The sequence below is a fragment of the Oncorhynchus mykiss genome, chromosome 10 (assembly GCF_013265735.2).
Source record: "Oncorhynchus mykiss isolate Arlee chromosome 10, USDA_OmykA_1.1, whole genome shotgun sequence".
NCBI classification, from domain to species: domain Eukaryota; kingdom Metazoa; phylum Chordata; class Actinopteri; order Salmoniformes; family Salmonidae; genus Oncorhynchus; species Oncorhynchus mykiss.
In genome coordinates, this window is record NC_048574.1 from 5,342,638 (window position 1) to 5,355,838 (window position 13,201).

Consider the following 13,201-nt stretch of genomic DNA (forward strand, 5'->3'; position numbering starts at 1 on the left):
CAGAATACCTGACCACTGTGACTGACCCAAAATTAAGGAAAGCTTTGACTATGTACAGACTCAGTGAGCATAGCCTTGCTATTGAGAAAGGCCGCCGTAGGCAGACATGGCTCTCAAGAGAAGACAGGCTATGTGCTCACTGCCCACAAAATGAGGTGGAAACTGAGCTGCACTTCCTAACCTCCTGCCAAGTGTTTGACCATATTAGAGAGACATATTTCCCTCAGATTACACAGATCCACAAAGAATTAGAAAACAAATCCAATTTTGATAAACTCCCATATCTACTGGGTGAAATTCCACAGTGTGCCATCACAGCAGCAAGATTTGTGACCTGTTGCCACGAGAAAAGGGCAACCAGTGAAGAACAAACACCATTGTAAACACAACCCATATTTATGCTTATTTATTTTATCTTGTGTCCTTTAACCATTTGTACATTGTTAAAACACTGTATATATATATAATATGACATTTGTAATGTCTTTACTGTTTTGAAACCTCTGTATGTGTAATGTTTACTGTTAATTTTTGTTGTTTTTCACTTTATATATTCACTTTGTATGTTGTCTACCTCACTTGCTTTGGCAATGTTAACACATGTTTCCCATGCCAATAAAGCCCTTGAATTGAATTGAATTGAATTGAGAGAGAGAGAGAAGCAGAGAGAGAGAGAGAAGCAGAGAGAGAGAGAGAGCGAGAGAGAGAGAGAGAGAGAGAAGCAGAGTGAGAGAGAGAAGCAGAGAGAAGCAGAGAGAGAGAGAGACAGAGAGAAGCAGATAGAAAGAGAGAGACAGAGAGAGAGAAGCAGAGACAGAGAGAGAGAGAGAGAGAGAGAGAGAGAGAGAGAAGCAGAGAGAGAGAGAAGCAGAGAGAGAGAGAGAAGCAGAGAGAGAAGCAGAGAGAGATAGAGAGAGATGGAAGCAGAGAGAGAGAGAAGCAGAGAGAGAGAGAAGCAGAGCGAGAGAAGCAGAGAGAGAGAAGCAGAGAGAAAGAGAGAAGCAGAGAGAGAAGCAGAGATAGAGAGAGAGAGACAGAGAGAGAGAAGCAGAGAGAGAGAGAGAGAAGCAGAGAGAAAGAGAAGCAGAGAGAGAGAGAGGCAGAGAGACAGAGAGAGAGAGAAGCAGAGAGAGAGAGAGGCAGAGATAGAGGCAGAGAGAGAGAGGCAGAGAGAGAGGCAGAGAGAGGCAGAGAGAGTGAGAGAGAGAGAGAAGCAGAGAGAGAGAGAGAAGCCGAGAGAGAGAGAGAGAGAGAGTGAGAGAGAGAGAGAGAGAGAGAGAGAAGCAGAGAGAGAGAGAGAAGCAGAGAGAGAGAGAAGCAGAGAGAGAGAGAGAGAGAGAGAGAGACAGACAGAGAGAGAGAAAGAGACAGAGAGAGAGAGACAGAGAGAGAGAGAGAGAAGCAGAGAGAGAGAGAGACAGACAGAGAGAGAGAAAGAGACAGAGAGAGAGAGACAGAGAGAGAGAGAGAGAAGCAGAGAGAGAGAGAGAGAGAGAGGGTGAGAGAGAGAGGGTGAAATTCCACAGTGTGCCATCACAGCAGCAAGATTTGTGACCTGTTGCCACGAGAAAAGGGCAACCAGTGAAGAACACACACCATTGTAAATACAACCCATATTTATGCTTATTTATTTTATCTTGTGTCCTTTAACCATTTGTACATTGTTAAAACACTGTATATATATATATAATATGACATTTGTAATGTCTTTACTGTTTTGAAACCTCTGTATGTGTAATGTTTACTGTTAATTTTTGTTGTTTTTCACTTTATATTTTCACTTTGTATGTTGTCTACCTCACTTGCTTTGGCAATGTTAACACATGTTTCCCATGCCAATAAAGCCCTTGAATTGAATTGAATTGAATTGAGAGAGAGAGACAGACAGAGAGAGAGAAAGAGACAGAGAGAGAGAGACAGAGAGAGAGAAGTAGGCTAATGACGTTAGGTAACGATACCCACTGGGAACAGACGTCAGGTAATGATACCCACTGGGAACAGACAATAGGTAATGATACCCACTGGGAACAGACGTCAGGTAATGATACCCACTGGGAACAGACAATAGGTAATGATAACCACTGGGAACAGACGTCAGGTAATGATACCCACTGGGAACAGACGTCAGGTAATGATACCCACTGGGAACAGACGTCAGGTAATGATACCCACTGGGAACAGACATTAGGTAATGATACCCACTGGGAACAGACGTCAGGTAGTGATACCCACTGGGAACAGACGTCAGGTAATGATACCCACTGGGAACAGACGTCAGGTAATGATACCCACTGGGAACAGACGTCAGGTAATGATACCCACTGGGAACAGACGTCAGGTAGTGATACCCACTGGGAACAGACGTCAGGTAGTGATACCCACTGGGAACAGACGTCAGGTAATGATACCCACTGGGAACAGACGTCAGGTAGTGATACCCACTGGGAACAGACGTCAGGTAATGATACCCACTGGGAACAGACATTAGGTAGTGATACCCACTGGGAACAGACGTCAGGTAGTGATACCCACTGGGAACAGACATTAGGTAATGATACCCACTGGGAACAGACGTCAGGTAATGATACCCACTGGGAACAGACATTAGGTAATGATACCCACTGGGAACAGACGTCAGGTAATGATACCCACTGGGAACAGACATTAGGTAATGATACCCACTGGGAACAGACGTCAGGTAATGATACCCACTGGGAACAGACGTTAGGTAATGATACCCACTGGGAACAGACGTCAGGTAATGATACCCACTGGGAACAGACGTCAGGTAATGATACCCACTGAGAACAGACATTAGGTAGTGATACCCACTGGGAACAGACATTAGGTAATGATACCCACTGGGAACAGACGTCAGGTAGTGATACCCACTGGGAACAGACGTCAGGTAATGATACCCACTGGGAACAGACGTCAGGTAGTGATACCCACTGGGAACAGACGTCAGGTAATGATACCCACTGGGAGCAGACGTCAGGTAATGATACCCACTGGGAACAGACAATAGGTAGTGATACCCACTGGGAACAGACGTCAGGTAATGATACCCACTGGGAACAGACGTCAGGTAGTGATACCCACTGGGAACAGACAATAGGTAGTGATACCCACTGGGAACAGACGTCAGGTAATGATACCCACTGGGAACAGACGTCAGGTAGTGATACCCACTGGGAACAGACGTCAGGTAGTGATACCCACTGGGAACAGACGTCAGGTAATGATACCCACTGGGAACAGACATTAGGTAGTGATACCCACTGGGAACAGACATTAGGTAATGATACCCACTGGGAACAGACGTCAGGTAATGATACCCACTGGGAACAGACATCAGGTAATGATACCCACTGGGAACAGACGTCAGGTAGTGATACCCACTGGGAACAGACGTCAGGTAATGATACCCACTGGGAACAGACGTCAGGTAATGATACCCACTGGGAACAGACGTCAGGTAATGATACCCACTGGGAACAGACGTCAGGTAATGATACCCACTGGGAACAGACGTCAGGTAGTGATACCCACTGGGAACAGACGTCAGGTAATGATACCCACTGGGAACAGACGTCAATTCTTTGAAATGACGGAGAAACAAGGTTGGTTCAACCAGTGTTCGCTCAGTGGTGCAGAAGGCGGAGGAAGTTAAATAGTTATGAGACTAATTTAAAACTCTATTTTTACACACTTTTAATCCTGGGAAAATGTCCAGAAAAGCCTCTCACCGTTAATAAAGCTGCATATTTAAAAAGCACGAAACTGAGAGGGGAGAAGGGAGACAAGCATTTCACATCACGCGCAATAACATCTGCTATCCATGTGTATGTGACCAATAAAATGTGATTTGATTTAAGAAGGAGATGCAGAGAGGGGAGGGGAGACGGGTTTCTAATGTCGAGAGAACATGGTGAAAACGATAAAACATAAAAACAGGAAAATACTTTGCCCCTTGAGAGATGAGACAGAGGAATGAGTGAGCAGGATTGGAATCTTTAGAGGATGTACAGGGATGGAGGAGAGGGGAGGATAGAGGGATGGAGGAGAGGGGAGGATAGAGGGATGGAGGAGAGAGGAGGATAGAGGGATGGATGAGAGGGGAGGATAGAGGGATGGAGGAGAGAGGAGGATAGAGGGATGGAGGGGAGGACAGAGGGATGGAGGAGAGGGGGTAAAGAGGGATGGAGGAGAGTGGAGGATGGAGGGATGGTGGAGAGAGGAAGATAGAGGGATGGAGGGGGGATATAGGGATGGAGGAGAGGAGGGGAGAATAGAGGGATGGAGGGGAGGGGAGGAGGATAGAAGGATGGATGGGAGGGGAGGAGGATAGAGGGATGGAGGGGAGGGGAGGATACAGGGATGGAGGAGAGAGGAGGATAGAGGGATGGAGGAGAGGGGGGGATAGAGGGATGGAGGGGAGAGGAGGACAGAGGGATGGAAGGGAGGGGAGGATAGAGGGACGGAGGAGAGGGGAGGATAGAGGGATGGAGGGGAGAGGAGGATAGAGGGATGGAGGGGAGGATATAGGGATGGAGCGGAGAGGAGGATAGAGGGATGGAGGAGAGGGGAGAATAGAGGGATGGAGGAGAGGGGAGGAGGATAGAGGGATGGAGGGGAGGGGAGGATAGAGGGATGGAGGAGAGAGGAGGATAGAGGGATGGAGGAGAGGGGGGATAGAGGGATGGAGGGGAGAGGAGGATATAGGTATGGAGGGGAGGATAGAGGGATGGAGGAGAAGGGGGGATAGAGGGATTGAAGGGAGGGGAGGATAGAGGGATGGGGGATAGAGGGATGGAGGGGAGGGGAGGATAGAGGGATGGAGGAGAGGGGAGGATAGAGGGATGGAGGAGAGGGGAGGATAGAGGGATGGAGGAGAGAGGAGGATAGAGGGATGGAGGGGACGATATAGGGATGGAGGGGAGAGGAGGATAGAGGGATGGAAGAGAGGGGAGAATAGAGGGATGGAGGAGAGGGGAGGAGGATAGAGGGATGGAGGGGAGGGGAGGAGGATAGAGGGATGGACGGGAGGGGAGGATAGAGGGATTTTAGATAGAGGGATGGAGGGGAGGGGAGGATAGAGGGATGGAGGAGAGGGGAAGATAGAGGGATGGAGAAGAGAGGAGGATAGAGGGATAGAGGGGGGATGGAGGGATGGAGGAGAGGGGGGGAAAGAGGGATGGAGGAGAGGGGGGGATAGAGGGATGGAGGAGAGGGGAGGATAGAGGGATGGAGGAGAGGGGGGGATAGATTGATGGAGGGGAGAGGAGGATATAGGTATGGAGGGGAGGATAGAGGGATGGAGGAGAGGGGAGGATAGAGGGATGGAGGGGATGGGAGGATAGAGGGATGGAGAAGGGAGGATAGAGGGATGGAAGGGAGGGGAGGATAGAGGGATTTTAGATAGAGGGATGGAGGGGAGGGGAGGATAGAGGGATGGAGGAGAGGGGAGGATAGAGGGATGGAGGAGAAGGTAGGATAGAGGGATGGAGGAGAAGGGAGGATAGAGGGATGGAGGAGAGAGGATGACAGAGGGATGGAGGGGAGGATAGAGGGATGGAGGAGAAGGGAGGATAGAGGGATGGAGGAGAAGGGAGGATAGAGGGATGGAGGAGAGAGGAGGATAGAGGGATGGAGGGGGGATAGAGGGATGGAGGAGAGGGGGGGAAAGAGGGATGGAGGAGAGGGGGGGATAGAGGGATGGAGGAGAAGGGAGGATAGAGGGATGGAGGAGAAGGGAGGATAGAGGGATGGAGGAGAGAGGATGACAGAGGGATGGAGGGGAGGATAGAGGGATGGAGGAGAAGGGAGGATAGAGGGATGGAGGAGAGGGGAGGATAGAGGGATGGAGGAGAAGGTAGGATAGAGGGATGGAGGAGAAGGAATGATAGAGGGATGGAGGAGAGGGGAGGATAGAGGGATGGAGGAGAAGGGAGGATAGAGGGATGGAGGAGAAGGGAGGATAGAGGGATGGAGGAGAGAGGATGACAGAGGGATGGAGGGGAGGATAGAGGGATGGAGGAGAAGGGAGGATAGAGGGATGGAGGAGAAGGGAGGATAGAGGGATGGAGGAGAGAGGAGGATAGAGGGATGGAGGGGGGATAGAGGGATGGAGGAGAGGGGGGGAAAGAGGGATGGAGGAGAGGGGGGGATAGAGGGATGGAGGAGAAGGGAGGATAGAGGGATGGAGGAGAAGGGAGCATAGAGGGATGGAGGAGAGAGGATGACAGAGGGATGGAGGGGAGGATAGAGGGATGGAGGAGAAGGGAGGATAGAGGGATGGAGGAGAAGGGAGAATAGAGGGATGGAGGAGAGAGGAGGATAGAGGGATGGAGGGGGGATAGAGGGATGGAGGAGAGAGGAGGATAGAGGGATGGAGGAGAGAGGAGGATAGAGGGATGGAGGAGAGAGGAGGATAGAGGGATGGAGGAGAGGGGAGGATAGAGGGATGGAGGAAAGGGGAGGATAGAGGGATGGAGGAGAAGGGAGGATAGAGGGTTGGAGGAGAGCGGAGGATAGAGGGATGGAGGGGATAGAGGGATGGAAGAGAGAGGAGGATAGAGGGATGGAGAGGAGGATAGAGGGATGGAGGAGAGGGGGTAAAGAGGGATGGAGGAGAGGGGGGGATAGAGGGATGGAGGAGAAGGGAGGATAGAGGGATGGAGGAGAAGGGAGGATAGAGAGGTGGAGGGGAGGGGAGGATAGAGGGATGGAGGAGAGGGGAGGATAGAGGGATGGTGGGGAGGGGAGGAGATCGGGATGTAGGAGAGGGAAGGATAGAGGGAAGGAGGCGAGGGGAGGTTAGAGGGATGGAGGAGAAGGGAGGATAGAGGGATGGAGGAGAAGGGGGGGATAGAGGGATGGAGGAGAAGGGAGGATAGAGGGATGGAGGGGAGGGGAGGATAGAGGGATGGAGGAGAGGGGAGGATAGAGGGATGGAGGAGAGGGGAGGATAGAGGGATGGAGGAGAAGGGAGGATAGAGGGTTGGAGGAGAGAGGAGGATAGAGGGATGGAGGGGATAGAGGGATGGAAGAGAGAGGAGGATAGAGGGATGGAGAGGAGGATAGCGGGATGGAGGAGAGGGGGGTAAAGAGGGATGGAGGAGAGGGGGGGGATAGAGGGATGGAGGAGAAGGGAGGATAGAGGGATGGAGGGGAGGGGAGGATAGAGGGATGGAGGAGAGGGGAGGATAGAGGGATGGAGGAGAGGGGAGGATAGCGGGATGGAGGAGAAGGGAGGATAGAGGGATGGAGGAGAGAGGAGGATAGAGGGATGGAGGGGAGGATAGAGGGATGGGGGAAAAGGGAGGATGGAGGAATGGAGGGGAGGGGAGGATAGAGGGAAGGAGGAGAGTGGGATGGAGGAGAGAGGAGGAAAGAGGGGAGGGGAGGATAGAGGGATGGAGGAGAGGGGAGGATAGAGGGATAGAGGAGAGGGGAGGATAGAGGGATGGAGGAGAGGGGAGGATAGAGGGATGGTGGGGAGGGGAGGAGAGAGGGATGGAGGAGAGGGAAGGATAGAGTGAAGGAGGAGAGAGGAGTTTAGAGGGATGGAGGAGAGAGGAGGATAGAGGGATGGAGGAGAGATGAGGATAGAGGGATGGAGGAGAGAGGAGGTTAGAGGAATGGAAGAGAGAGAGGAGGATAGAGGGATGGAGGGGAGGGGAGGATAGAGGGATGGAGGAGAGGGGAGGATAGAGGGATGGAGGAGAGGATAGAGGGAAGGAGGAGAGGTGAGGATAGAGGGATGGAGGAGAGAGGAGGATAGAGGGATGGAGGAGAGGGGGGATAGAGGGATGGAGGGGAGAGGAGGATATAGGTATGGAGGGGAGGATAGAGGGATGGAGGAGAAGGGGGGATAGAGGGATTGAAGGGAGGGGAGGATAGAGGGATGGGGGATAGAGGGATGGAGGGGAGGGGAGGATAGAGGGATGGAGGAGAGGGGAGGATAGAGGGATGGAGGAGAGGGGAGGATAGAGGGATGGAGGAGAGAGGAGGATAGAGGGATGGAGGGGACGATATAGGGATGGAGGGGAGAGGAGGATAGAGGGATGGAAGAGAGGGGAGAATAGAGGGATGGAGGAGAGGGGAGGAGGATAGAGGGATGGAGGGGAGGGGAGGAGGATAGAGGGATGGACGGGAGGGGAGGATAGAGGGATTTTAGATAGAGGGATGGAGGGGAGGGGAGGATAGAGGGATGGAGGAGAGGGGAAGATAGAGGGATGGAGAAGAGAGGAGGATAGAGGGATAGAGGGGGGATGGAGGGATGGAGGAGAGGGGGGGAAAGAGGGATGGAGGAGAGGGGGGGATAGAGGGATGGAGGAGAGGGGAGGATAGAGGGATGGAGGAGAGGGGGGGATAGATTGATGGAGGGGAGAGGAGGATATAGGTATGGAGGGGAGGATAGAGGGATGGAGGAGAGGGGAGGATAGAGGGATGGAGGGGATGGGAGGATAGAGGGATGGAGAAGGGAGGATAGAGGGATGGAAGGGAGGGGAGGATAGAGGGATTTTAGATAGAGGGATGGAGGGGAGGGGAGGATAGAGGGATGGAGGAGAGGGGAGGATAGAGGGATGGAGGAGAAGGTAGGATAGAGGGATGGAGGAGAAGGGAGGATAGAGGGATGGAGGAGAGAGGATGACAGAGGGATGGAGGGGAGGATAGAGGGATGGAGGAGAAGGGAGGATAGAGGGATGGAGGAGAAGGGAGGATAGAGGGATGGAGGAGAGAGGAGGATAGAGGGATGGAGGGGGGATAGAGGGATGGAGGAGAGGGGGGGAAAGAGGGATGGAGGAGAGGGGGGGATAGAGGGATGGAGGAGAAGGGAGGATAGAGGGATGGAGGAGAAGGGAGGATAGAGGGATGGAGGAGAGAGGATGACAGAGGGATGGAGGGGAGGATAGAGGGATGGAGGAGAAGGGAGGATAGAGGGATGGAGGAGAGGGGAGGATAGAGGGATGGAGGAGAAGGTAGGATAGAGGGATGGAGGAGAAGGAATGATAGAGGGATGGAGGAGAGGGGAGGATAGAGGGATGGAGGAGAAGGGAGGATAGAGGGATGGAGGAGAAGGGAGGATAGAGGGATGGAGGAGAGAGGATGACAGAGGGATGGAGGGGAGGATAGAGGGATGGAGGAGAAGGGAGGATAGAGGGATGGAGGAGAAGGGAGGATAGAGGGATGGAGGAGAGAGGAGGATAGAGGGATGGAGGGGGGATAGAGGGATGGAGGAGAGGGGGGGAAAGAGGGATGGAGGAGAGGGGGGGATAGAGGGATGGAGGAGAAGGGAGGATAGAGGGATGGAGGAGAAGGGAGCATAGAGGGATGGAGGAGAGAGGATGACAGAGGGATGGAGGGGAGGATAGAGGGATGGAGGAGAAGGGAGGATAGAGGGATGGAGGAGAAGGGAGAATAGAGGGATGGAGGAGAGAGGAGGATAGAGGGATGGAGGGGGGATAGAGGGATGGAGGAGAGAGGAGGATAGAGGGATGGAGGAGAGAGGAGGATAGAGGGATGGAGGAGAGAGGAGGATAGAGGGATGGAGGAGAGGGGAGGATAGAGGGATGGAGGAAAGGGGAGGATAGAGGGATGGAGGAGAAGGGAGGATAGAGGGTTGGAGGAGAGCGGAGGATAGAGGGATGGAGGGGATAGAGGGATGGAAGAGAGAGGAGGATAGAGGGATGGAGAGGAGGATAGAGGGATGGAGGAGAGGGGGTAAAGAGGGATGGAGGAGAGGGGGGGATAGAGGGATGGAGGAGAAGGGAGGATAGAGGGATGGAGGAGAAGGGAGGATAGAGAGGTGGAGGGGAGGGGAGGATAGAGGGATGGAGGAGAGGGGAGGATAGAGGGATGGTGGGGAGGGGAGGAGATCGGGATGTAGGAGAGGGAAGGATAGAGGGAAGGAGGCGAGGGGAGGTTAGAGGGATGGAGGAGAAGGGAGGATAGAGGGATGGAGGAGAAGGGGGGGATAGAGGGATGGAGGAGAAGGGAGGATAGAGGGATGGAGGGGAGGGGAGGATAGAGGGATGGAGGAGAGGGGAGGATAGAGGGATGGAGGAGAGGGGAGGATAGAGGGATGGAGGAGAAGGGAGGATAGAGGGTTGGAGGAGAGAGGAGGATAGAGGGATGGAGGGGATAGAGGGATGGAAGAGAGAGGAGGATAGAGGGATGGAGAGGAGGATAGAGGGATGGAGGAGAGGGGGGTAAAGAGGGATGGAGGAGAGGGGGGGGATAGAGGGATGGAGGAGAAGGGAGGATAGAGGGATGGAGCGGAGGGGAGGATAGAGGGATGGAGGAGAGGGGAGGATAGAGGGATGGAGGAGAGGGGAGGATAGCGGGATGGAGGAGAAGGGAGGATAGAGGGATGGAGGAGAGAGGAGGATAGAGGGATGGAGGGGAGGATAGAGGGATGGGGGAAAAGGGAGGATGGAGGAATGGAGGGGAGGGGAGGATAGAGGGAAGGAGGAGAGTGGGATGGAGGAGAGAGGAGGAAAGAGGGGAGGGGAGGATAGAGGGATGGAGGAGAGGGGAGGATAGAGGGATAGAGGAGAGGGGAGGATAGAGGGATGGAGGAGAGGGGAGGATAGAGGGATGGTGGGGAGGGGAGGAGAGAGGGATGGAGGAGAGGGAAGGATAGAGTGAAGGAGGAGAGAGGAGTTTAGAGGGATGGAGGAGAGAGGAGGATAGAGGGATGGAGGAGAGATGAGGATAGAGGGATGGAGGAGAGAGGAGGTTAGAGGAATGGAAGAGAGAGAGGAGGATAGAGGGATGGAGGGGAGGGGAGGATAGAGGGATGGAGGAGAGGGGAGGATAGAGGGATGGAGGAGAGGATAGAGGGAAGGAGGAGAGGTGAGGATACATGGATGGAGGGGAGGATAGAGGGATGGAGGGGAGGGGAGGATGGAGGAATGGAGGAGAGAGGAGGATAGAGGGATGGAGGAGAGGGGAGGATAGAAGGATGGAGGAGAAGGGAGGATAGAGTGAATGAGGAGAGAGGAGGAGGATAGAGGGGTGGAGGGGAGGGGAGGATAGAGGGATGGAGGAGAGGGGATGATAGAGAGATGGAGGGGAGGATAGAGGGATGGAGGGGGGGGGTGGAGGAATGGAGGGGAGAGGAAGATAGAAGGATGGAGGAGAGGGGTAGATAGAGGGATGGAATATAGGGGAGGATAGAGGGATGGAGGACAGGGGAGGATAGAGGGATGGAGGAGAGGGGAGGATAGATGGATGGAGGAGAGAGGAGGATAGAGGGATGGAGGGGAGGATAGAGGGATGGGGGAGAAGGGAGGATAGAGGGAAGGAGGAGAAGGGAGAATAGATGGATGGAGGAGAGAGGAGGGTAGAGGGATGGAGGGGAGGATAGAGGGATGGGGGAGAAGGGAGGATAGAGGGATGGAGGAGAAGGGAGGATAGAGGGATGGAGGAGAGGGGAGGATAGAGGGATGGAGGAGAGGGGGGGATAGAGGGATGGTGGGGAGGGGAGGAGAGAGGGATGGAGGAGAGGGAAGGATAGAGGGAAGGAGGAGAGAGAAGGTTAGAGGGATGGGGGAGAAGGGAGGATAGAGGGATGGAGGAGAAGGGAGGATAGAGGGATGGAGGACAGGGGAGGATAGAGGGATGGAGGAGAAGGGAGGATAGAGGGTTGGAGGAGAAGGGAGGATAGATGGATGGAGGAGAGAGGAGGATAGAGGGATGGAGGGGAGGATAGAGGGATGGGGGAGAAGGGAGGATAGAGGGATGGAGGAGAAGGGAGAATAGAGGGATGGAGGAGAGAGGAGGATAGAGGGATGGAGGAGAGGGGAGGATACATGGATGGAGGGGAGGATAGAGGGATGGAGGGGAGGGGGGGGTGGAGGAATGGAGGAGAGAGGAGGATAGAGGGATGGAGGAGAGGGGAGGATAGAAGGATGGAGGAGAAGGGAGGATAGAGTGAATGAGGAGAGAGGAGGAGGATAGAGGGGTTGAGGGGAGGGGAGGATAGAGGGATGGAGGAGAGGATAGAGGGAAGGAGGAGAGGGGAGGATAGAGGGATGGAGGAGAGGGGATGATAGAGAGATGGAGGGGAGGATAGAGGGATGGAGGGGGGGGGGATGGAGGAATGGAGGGGAGAGGAAGATAGAAGGATGGAGGAGAGGGGTAGATAGAGGGATGGAATATAGGGGAGGATAGAGGGATGGAGGACAGGGGAGGATAGAGGGATGGAGGAGAGGGGAGGATAGAAGGATGGAGGAGAGGGGAGGAGATCGGGATGGAGGAGAGGGAAGGATAGAGGGAAGGAGGAGAGAGGAGGTTAGAGGGATGGAGGAGAAGGGAGGATAGAGGGATGGAGGAGAAGGGAGGATAGAAGGATGGAGGAGAGGGGAGGATAGAGGGATGGAGGAGAAGGGAGGATAGAGGGTTGGAGGAGAAGGGAGGATAGATGGATGGAGGAGAGAGGAGGATAGAGGGATGGAGGGGAGGATAGAGGGATGGGGGAGAAGGGAGGATAGAGGGATGGAGGAGAAGGGAGGATAGAGGGATGGAGGAGAGAGGAGGATAGAGGGATGGAGGGGAGGATAGAGGGATGGAGGAGATGGGGGGGAAAGAGGGATGGAGGAGAGGGGAGGATAGAGGGATGGAGGAGAGATGAGAATAGAGGGATGGAGGAGAGGGGAGGGGAGGATAGAGGGATGGAGGAGAAGGGAGGATAGAGGGAAGGAGGAGAAGGGAGGATAGATGGATGGAGGAGAGAGGAGGATAGAGGGATGGAGGGGAGGATAGAGGGATGGGGGAGAAGGGAGGATAGAGGGATGGAGGAGAAGGGAGGATAGAGGGATGGAGGGGATGGGAGGATAGAGGGATGGAGGAGAGGGGAGGATAGAGGGATGGTGGGGAGGGGAGGAGAGAGGGATGGAAGAGAGGGAAGGATAGAGGGAAGGAGGAGAGAGGAGGTTAGAGGGATGGAGGAGAAGGGAGGATAGAGGGATGGAGGACAGGGGAGGATAGAGGGATGGAGGAGAAGGGAGGATAGAGGGTTGGAGGAGAAGGGAGGATAGATGGATGGAGGAGAGAGGAGGATAGAGGGATGGAGGGGAGGATAGAGGGATGGGGAGAAGGGAGGATAGAGGGATGGAGGAGAAGGGAGGATAGAGGGATGGAGGAGAGAGGAGGATAGAGGGATGGAGGGGAGGATAGAGGGATGGAGGAG